Source organism: Dioscorea cayenensis, chromosome 17 (genome assembly GCF_009730915.1).
Source record: "Dioscorea cayenensis subsp. rotundata cultivar TDr96_F1 chromosome 17, TDr96_F1_v2_PseudoChromosome.rev07_lg8_w22 25.fasta, whole genome shotgun sequence".
NCBI classification, from domain to species: Eukaryota; Viridiplantae; Streptophyta; class Magnoliopsida; order Dioscoreales; family Dioscoreaceae; genus Dioscorea; species Dioscorea cayenensis.
The window spans coordinates 9,476,383-9,486,133 of record NC_052487.1 but is presented as its reverse complement, the minus strand read 5'-3'; the positions used below and the strand labels follow the sequence as shown (position 1 = coordinate 9,486,133).

The 9,751-nt window shown below is 37.0% G+C and overlaps 1 long non-coding RNA gene across 1 annotated transcript; it reads right to left on the bottom strand.

The window, feature by feature from the left end:
- Positions 1-668: 668 nt before the first annotated feature.
- LOC120281335 lies at positions 669-1,377 on the bottom strand. Its single transcript, XR_005542540.1, has 2 exons — positions 1,314-1,377; positions 669-1,164 (listed from the first exon to the last, which is right to left on the bottom strand). It is a non-coding gene; the product is annotated as an uncharacterized LOC120281335 (long non-coding RNA).
- Positions 1,378-9,751: the final 8,374 nt, after the last annotated feature.

Here is a 9,751-nt window from a genome sequence, read left to right as displayed (position 1 = left end):
ATCATGTTAATAATATTTGACTTTAATTTCCATAGTGAATTTGTTGAGATGGGATCAAGTCAGTAAGGGACATCGAAAGCCCCACACAAGAACTGCAGGGACACTTCAAACAAGAGAAACCAGTCTGCAAAATGGTTTCCACAATGTACGCTTGAAGATGATGTAAAAGTCCTTTTTATTATATTTAATGATTGTTGTTCTAAATGATTAAAAATACACAACTATATCTAACATATATGCTTACAATGCCTATAAAGATTTCACGGATCCATACCTTAGCAGTTACTGAAAGTGATCTCACAATGTTCTAAATGATTAAAAATAAATTATAGAGAATCCATACCTTAGCAGTTACTGAAAGTGATCTCACTTTCCACTAATGAAAATTGTAGTGAATTTGTTTCTTAATATGGAGACTATAATTAGACCTATAGAAATTGAAGAACTGGGTAAATGGGATTTATGCAAATCTTTCTAGTGACACCACACATCATGGAAATCACACCAAACACGGATTCAGATCTTAGTAAACATAAAGTAAAATATCTCATAAACTACAAGAAGAAAGTAATATGATTATCAAACAAACTTAAGTTTCCCACTACTATGGCAATAAAGATTTCACGGATGCATAACTTCATGGCAATATTCTAAATAAACGCTTAGAATGCATCAAAAAGAAAACTTGAAAATCATCCAAGATACAGTTTGTTTTAAGTAACAAATTTGCAAAGCTGAAAGAAAGTAATAGATATAAAGACACTGGCTAAAAAAGACACACATTTTGGAGTTCTCTGGACCCCAATCGGGTAAAGAAAATCCATCCTATGTAACACAACGCAGGTGCCACAAATCTTTTCTCAAAAAACAGGATGACAATGATAGAAGCCTTAAATGAAGATTGTGCTTATGAGAAATAGACTTAAATGAAGTGGGCTTCCCGAGTTCATGAAAGGGGAAAGAGAGCCTCAACTCAACAGGCATTTGAACAAACACTTGATGTGCATGATGCTTCGCAGATGAAGATGATGGGTACATGTTCGGAATCGTCCGCTTTCATAGTGAAGATGGAGGAAAGAGGGCATGGAAAAGCGAAGACACCATTGGGAAAAAAGATCAGAAGCTTCGCCGTTTATGCAATCCTTCAGCTGATTACTGCCTAACCTGTAATTACCCACTTGGACAGTATAAATAATTGGAACAAATTAACTGATATTAGGATCTCACTGATCCTTGCATAGTTAACAAGACACTAACAAAATTACATAAAGACTCAACAATAATGCAGAAAATAAAACACAGAGATCAGAGACCAAGGTCTGGAGATCTCTAAAACCAAGTCACCCCAAGAAGGAAGAAGAACAGGAAGGATGGATGAGAATTCTTCAATAATGCACGCCTTTCCAAGATGAGTTGCTTTCATTGCCATTTGATTGAAACTGGGCCCATATGTGTGGACATTTAGTGAGCCTCTGAAGAATCTCTGATCAGGATGCCAAAAGACGAAAATACCCTTGCCATCTCTGAGTACCCAATAAAACTGTTCAGGGGTAATTAAGTAAATTCCCTTCTCGGTTTGCTTCTCCATTTCAAAATACACTGAAAAGACATAGTTACCCTTTTCCCTTCAGTCAACCCACAGCAACGGTTCGGGGTTAACTTATGTAATTTCACTCAATCCAAACATACTGATTTTACTAAAAAGTCCTTCCTTATGTGCCTACCGGATTTAACTATGGAGGTTACTAGGTGCCATTTCCCCTTCTCAACCCTTCCGCCAGGAAGTTTCCCCCCTCATCTTCGAGTGGACCGCTTCTTCTTCTAATTTATTCTTCCCTTACTATTACTAGAATCACCTTGCAACAACTACTCCCCTCTCCTTCCAATCCTTGTCCTCAAGGATTTTGTGAGCAAAATTCTAGGAACTGTCTCTGCAACACATCATAAAACTCCCAAGTAGCTTCCTCAGGTGGTGAATTAGACCACTGTACTAATACTTTGACTCCAGCTTTATTAAATCTCTTCACTAGTCAATCCAGGATGGTTATCGGAATTTTTTGCATATCTCGTGTCTCATTCAGAAATGTAGGCCACCTTACTGTTGCAATATGGTCTCCAACTTTCTTCTTCAATTGAGAAATGTGAAAGACATTGTGAATCCTTGCCTCCTCGGGTAATTGGAGCTTGTAGGCAACTGCTCCTATTCTTTCTACTACCATATATGGGCCAAAGTATTTAGGAGATAATTTGTGGTTCCTTCTTTGAGCCACTGATAATTGTTTGTAAGGTTTAAGTTTGACATAAACCAGATACCCCACATTTAACTCTCTATCACTTCTCTTTTTATGAGCCAACTGTTTCATCCTGTTACTGGCCCTGCACAGGTTTTCTCGGAGAGATATTAACATGTTTTCTTTGGCCAACAAGCTCCTATCCAGTAATTCCAACCTTGAAGTAGCAGATTTGTAAGGTAGATGTACTGGAGGGGTCTTGTCGTACACTGCTTCAAATGGAGAGGTTTTAATGGTTGAGTGGTAGCTACTATTGTACCATCATTCTTCTAAGGGAAGCCATTTAACCCAATCTTTGGGCTTCTCCCTAGTCATACAATGGAGATATTGCTCCAAGCAACGATTCACAACTTCAGTCTGCCCATCAGACTGTGGGTGGTATGCTGTTGAGTAATTGAGTTTGACTCCTTGAAGCTTGAACAGTTCTCTCCAGAATTGACTCAAAAATATGGGATCTCTATCACTAACAATTGATTTAGGTAGCCCATGTAGTCTGTAGAAATGATCCAGAAAGAGTTGAGCAACTGATAATGCGGTGTAGGGAAAAGAGAGGGCCATAAAATGGGCATATTTACTCATTTTGTCAACTATCACCAGAATGGCTTCTTTCCCATTTGAATTAGGCAAACCTGTGATAAAATACATGCTAATCTCTTCCCATATGCCTTCAGGTATGGGTAGGGGTTGTAGTAGGCCAGAAGGAGGAGAATTATCTGGCTTATTCCTCTAACAAGTTACACAATTCTGCACATATTTCTTTATATCTCCATTCATTCCTTTCCAATAGAAATAATCTCCAATTCTTCTTCGGGTTACTTTTACTCCAGGATGCCCTCCCACAAAACTTTCATGGAATTCCTGCAATATGGATTGTTTGATGGACTCACCCTTGCCTATAACCAATTTCACTTTTATTTTGAGCTGATCCTGAGCCCACACATAATGTTGACCAACCTGATTTCCCTGTTAGAGCAGTTGTATAAGCTGTTTTAATTTCGGGATCCTCTCTCCATTGTCTTTGGATTTTTTCCCATAATTCTGAATTAACAGAAGATAAGGCAGCAAGGCTGGGTCTTCTAGAGAGGGCATCAGAAGCTACATTCTCCTTCCCCTTCTTGTATACGATCTCAAAATCATAGCCCATGAGCTTGATTAACTACTTCTACTTCATAGGTGTGGAAATTCTCTGTTGGATGAGAAACTTGAGGCTTTGATGGTTGGTTTTGATCTTAAAATGCCTTCCCAACAAATAGGGCTTCCACTTCTGTAGAGGCATAACAATGGCCAACATTTCCTTCTCATAGATTGAGAGTGCCTTGTGTCTCCCAGCCAGTGCTTTACTCATGTAAGCAATGGGCTTGCCTTGTTGCATGAGGACATTACCCATTCCTTCTTCGCATGCATCTGTCTCCACCACAAACTCTTCTTCAAAATTGGGAAGAGCAAGCAATGGTTTGGTCATCATTATGCTTCTGAGTTTTTGGAAAGCTGTTGTACTGCCTTCAATCCAATGGAATTGGTTCTTCTTCAAAAGTTCAGTTAAAGGTTTGGATAGGATGCCATAACCTTTAATAAATCTCATGTAGTAACCTGTCAAGCCTAGGAACCCCCTCAATTCCTTGATACTCTTGGGTATGGGCCAGTTGTTAATAGCTTCAATTTTGGTTGGGTCCATCTCTACCCCATGCTTGCTGATTATATGTCCCAAATAGTCAACTTTAGTGGCTACAAAAGTACACTTGCTCTTCTTAGGATATAGCTGATTATTTCTGAGGGTCTCTAATACTATCTTCAATTGTTGTAAATGAACCTCCCAGCTGCTGATGTACACTAGAATGTCATCAAAGAACACCAACACAAATTTTCTCAGAAACAGTTTGAAAACATTATTCATGAGACCTTGGAAGGTGGATGGAGCATTGGTGAGTCCAAAAGGAATCACTAAGAATTCATAGTGACCTTCATGTGTACGAAAAGCAGTCTTGATGATGTCTTGCTCATCCATCCTTATTTGATGGTATCCTGATCTCAAATCAAGCTTGGAGAAGTATTCTACACCATGTAATTCATCCAAGACTTTTTCAATGAGGGGAATAGGGAACTTACCTTTGATGGTCTTCTCATTGATGGCTCTATAATCAACACAAAGCCTCCAGCTGCAGTCTTTCTTCCTAACCAGCACAATGGGTGTAGAAAAAGGTTTTGAAATGGGTCTAATGATTCCCTTGTCAAGCATCTCCTTGACCATGTCTTCAATGATGTTCTTCTGAAAAAATGGGTATTTGTAGGGCCTAACATTAACAGGATCCGTCCCCTGCTTCAACTTAATCTTGTGATCATAGGACCTCGTAGGTGGGAGTTACTCAGCTTCTTCGAAGACATCTTCATAGGAGTGCAATAACTGATTTAGTTGGAGTTGATGTTCTGGAGTCAGTTGTACATATTCTTTATTGGATTCCCCCTCCTTACCTTGAAATTCCTGAACCATGACCAAAGAACATAATCTTGTCTTGCATAACTCAGATGGAAGTTGTAAAGACTTAGCCAAGGGCTTGTACTGCATCATCTGCAATCTTGGTTGAGGAGACCCCCTTAGGACACCCTTTTGTTGTTCATCTTAAATTCCATCCTCAATTTACTGAAATTCCACAGAATGGATCCCAGTAAAATTAGCCATTGTATCCCCAGCACCATCTGGAAGCCTTCTAGAGGAAGTACCATGAGAACAAACTTGAATTCTGCCCCCTGCATCCTCCAACTCAGATCTGAACACATTTTGTCACACTTGATCTTCTCCCCATTAGCTACTATCATAGTCATAGGGGAATGTTCAGTCATCTCACACCCTTGTTGTTTAGCTGTGAATTCATCTATGAAGTTGTGAGTACTTCCAGAATCAATCAAGATATGAACCTTATGACCCTTAACTGACCCACTCACCCTCATAGTGTTGTAGTCTGCCAAGGTTTGTATACCCGACAGGGCTTTCATTGATAAAATTGCAGAAGCTTCTTCATTGGATTCTGTCTCTCCTTCTGAATCTTTGATGTCAATTTCCTCTTCTTCCTCTTCAGCTTCTTCATCTTACAATTATGGCATGCTGTATATTTTTCATCACACCAGTAGCATAGCCCTTTCTTTCTTTTCTCTTCTAGCTCTCCACTTGATAGTTTCTTGAATGGTTTATACCCCCCTCCTTTGGAGTTTCTGTTGGTACTATCTACTGAATTGGATTCAGTAAATCTCTTGGGAGTTGGCAGCAAAGGTACACTCCCTACCTTTGATCAGAATTTTCCTCTTGCAAGAACATTCTCTATGTGTGGGCCCACACGTTTTTTTTTATTTAATTCATTTAATTTTTGAATGCTTGGCTATTACGGAAGAGGAAAAAAAACCTTCCTTTTTATTAATTTTTTTTTATCTTATTAGGTTTTCAAACCCTAGTCGTCACCTCTTTGTTTCTCCCAATATAGATTTTCGTTTGGACCAAGAAAGAGGGAGAAGTCTTGCCTCTTTCTTCTTCTCTTTTCTTTTTGGTGTGTGGTGCCGGTGGTGAGGATGGAGATAGGCCTCTTCGTCAAGGGTTGTGTTGTTATCTTTGTGAGGTAAGCGTTCTCTTCCTAGATCTAGGGTTAAGTGGTGTAATTTTTATTTCCTAGATCTTGTCGTGACATCGTTTATTGATCTTGATTAGGGTTATGTTGTATGCCTAGTGGATTGATTATCTCATGTTGATACTGACCTTTGCATAATGAATTTTTCAACATTGAATTGCAAGTTTGTTAATGCCTCCGTTCATGATTACTTTTTTTTTTCTTAAAAAAATAATAAAATAAAATTATTCTTGATTTGATAAGAATCATATATATATATATATATGTTTCTCTTAAATTCAGTTTATTTTATTTCATATTATTATTATTATTATTATTTTGATTTAGTGTGCTGGCTGTGTGGCATTTGCTAAATACAAATTTAGTTTTGTTTTATTTTTATTATTATTATTATTATTTTTTATTGATTTAGTATGCTGGCTGTGTGGCATCCATTATTTTAGCAAACATAATTAGATATATGTATATATATATATTTCTTGATTCTTTCAAATCCAGTTTTTATTTATTTATTTATTTATTTATTTATTTTGTTTGTCATTGATGAGAATTAGTGTGCAGCTTGTGGCGTCTATTATTTTAGCACATATAATGTATGAATATATATATATATATATATATATATATTAAGTGTATGGGTTATGATGCTGCGTTCAGTGTGTAAAGATATGTTGTTTATATGTTGATAGTATATGTTGCTTTTTGCTTCAAAAATGTATTGTTTTGTAAATAGAAATGGGACTGAATTTAGATGGGGGAAACCAAATTGGTTAAGGTTCTGCAGTTCGTTTATATTAATGTATATATAGTATAATTGATTAGTTATTTTAGATAATGTATTTGTTTTGATTTCCTTGGGATTTAGTGGACAAGTTTATGTATGGATAGTTAACACACACAGATTTATATATAAAAATATATACATATATATGTTTATATAAATTGGATTGTTAGATGTATTAAGTATTATGATAGTGTAGAAATTTGATCCACTGTATATTCCTGTGTATTTGTAGCATGTTTAGCGTTTTAATACATTGGAATGTACTCTCAAATATAGGGTGTTCTGTGGAAGCCTAATTTCGTGGTGCTTGTAGTTTTGGTGTTAGCTAGTCAGGTAAGTAAACCACCTATAAATATTAATATATGATGTATTTGTGACACTTGTTAAATTGTTTTTGTTAAATTATTTCTTCTATTATTTGGTCACTTGGCTATCTTATTAGTAAATTATTATTTTTTCTAACATTGATTTCAGACTTATTTTTGTTTAATTCTCAGTATTATTCTATTTTTATTTTTTTTTGAATTTGTTTAAAAATGTGAAAAATTCCTGGATTGTTTGATGATTCAGTATTGGGTAAATTTCTATATATTATGTTTCAGTAGGTTATTTCTTTTTAATTCCATGTTATTTGTATGTATATATGTGTGTGTGTATATATATATATATATTAACTTTGGCTATTTATTTAATGTTTTGTTAAGTGTGTTATTGTTGATATAATTAGTTTAATTTTTGTAAGAAAAACGGGATCACCGGTATTTTTGTGTGGACAATGATTTTGGACCCAATATATTTTGTTATAGAAATTCGTAGTCCCCAATTAACTGTGCAATAACCCTGTCACTGGGTGTTAAACACTGACCGTGTCGACACGTACTTCTGACATAGAAACTATAGTTTTGGACCGTTCCGTCGGTGAAGAATAACGACTTCTGATATTCTGGCTCGGGTCACCGAGGGTAAACCTATGAGTTCTGAAATCCGACTTGGGTCACCGAGTTTAAATAAATGAGCTATGATATTTTGTTTTGGCATTAGTTGTTTGGGGGACATATATGCTTGTTATTTTGGTAAACTAAATCTGTTATGATTTAATTCTGATTTTTGGATTTCACTTTGATATTTATTTCGCTTTGTTACATTTTGTACACTTTTAGAAACTATTGAACATTTTTGTGATCCTGATGTTTTTAGTGGTTGCTTACTGGGCTCCCAAGCTCATTAAGTTGTTCTCTCTATCTTTTAGATCAGGAGTAGGGTTGGGTGGTGGACAGCTTAGCGGGGCCGTTGAGCAAGTCGCCACCTAGTTATATGTCCAGTTAATAAACTTTCTTTGTTGTGAACTTAAAACTTATGTCTTATGTTTAATGCCTTGTGAGACACTTGTTATTTGCTTCCATCATATTTCGGGCATTGTGCATCTATGTTGTTTTTGAAAGTTAATGTATTTGTTAAAGGTTGTTTTATCTAGTGTGAGACAGGTTTTGAGGCCTTGCGTGCCTACTTGGTCACGACCTTGTAGGTATGCGGCCGTTTGTCAATGCTCTAGGTTCGGGGCGTGACACTATGGCTGTTTCTTGTATCTTTGCTAAGCTGATGGCCTCCTGTAAATTTGCAAGTCTGAGTAGCCTGATGTGTCCTTAATCTCCCCCTTTAATCCACCCATGAATTAGCTCAAGATGTGGCTGTCAGAGAGCTCCGCTCTGTTGAGGAGTTCTTTAAATTTAATTAAATAGCCGTGGACAGAACTAGTTTGTCTCAAGTCTTTTAATTCTGCCATTGGATCATGTGCAAGTCATTGCCAAACCTTGTATTCAGCTGAGTTACATACTCCTCCCAATTAGGGACATTCTCCTCTCCTCTACTCCTCATATATTTCTGATGCCACTTCAATGCTGCACCCTCTAGGTGTAATAAAGCTATCTTCACTTTTATGCCATCTAGAGTCTCCTCAAATTCAAAGAATTGCTTGCATTTAAATAACCAGTCATGAATGAGTTCACCATTGAACTTGGTCAATTTGGGCCAAATAGACTTGAGATAAGATAATTCCTTCTCAGTCCTGACATGACACACAGCTGTAGTTGAGGTAGATACATTCCCCATCGGTTGCAAATTCAGTAGTAAGGTGCGCAGACCACTGATATCTTTATCTTGTTTTTCCCTCATCTCTTGCATTTCTTTGTCATGTTTCTCTGACTGCTTCTCAACAGTTTCTCTTAGGAAACCCTTCAAACTCTCTTCCATCTTTTTAAGTTCTTGATTTCTGGTCTCCATCAGAGCTTTCAATTTCTTTTCCCTTCACAATAATCTTGCCTCTCTGATACCAATTGATGCAATCCTTCAGCTGATTGCTGCCTAACCTGTAATTACCCACTTGGACAGTATAAATAATTGGAACAAATTAACTGATATTAGGATCTCACTGATCCTTGCATAGTTAACAAGACACTAACAAAATTACATAAAGACTCAACAATAATGCAGAAAATAAAACACAGAGATCAGAGACCAAGGTCTGGAGATCTCTAAAACCAAGTCACCCCAAGAAGGAAGAAGAACAGGAAGGATGGATGAGAATTCTTCAATAATGCCACGCCTTTCCAAGATGAGTTGCTTTCATTGCCATTTGATTGAAACTGGGCCCATATGTGTGGACATTTAGTGAGCCTCTGAAGAATCTCTGATCAGGATGCCAAAAGACGAAAATACCCTTGCCACCTCTGAGTACCCAATAAAACTGTTCAGGGGTAATTAAGTAAATTCCCTTCTCGGTTTGCTTCTCCATTTCAAAATACACTGAAAAGACATAGTTACCCTTTTCCCTTCAGTCAACCCACAGCAACGGTTCGGGGTTAACTTATGTAATTTCACTCAATCCAAACATACTGATTTTACTAAAAAGTCCTTCCTTATGTGCCTACCGGATTTAACTATGGAGGTTACTAGGTGCCATTTCCCCTTCTCAACCCTCCCGCCAGGAAGTTTCCCCCCTCATCTTCGAGTGGACCGCTTCTTCTTCTAATTTATTCTTCCTTTACTATTACTAGAATCACCTT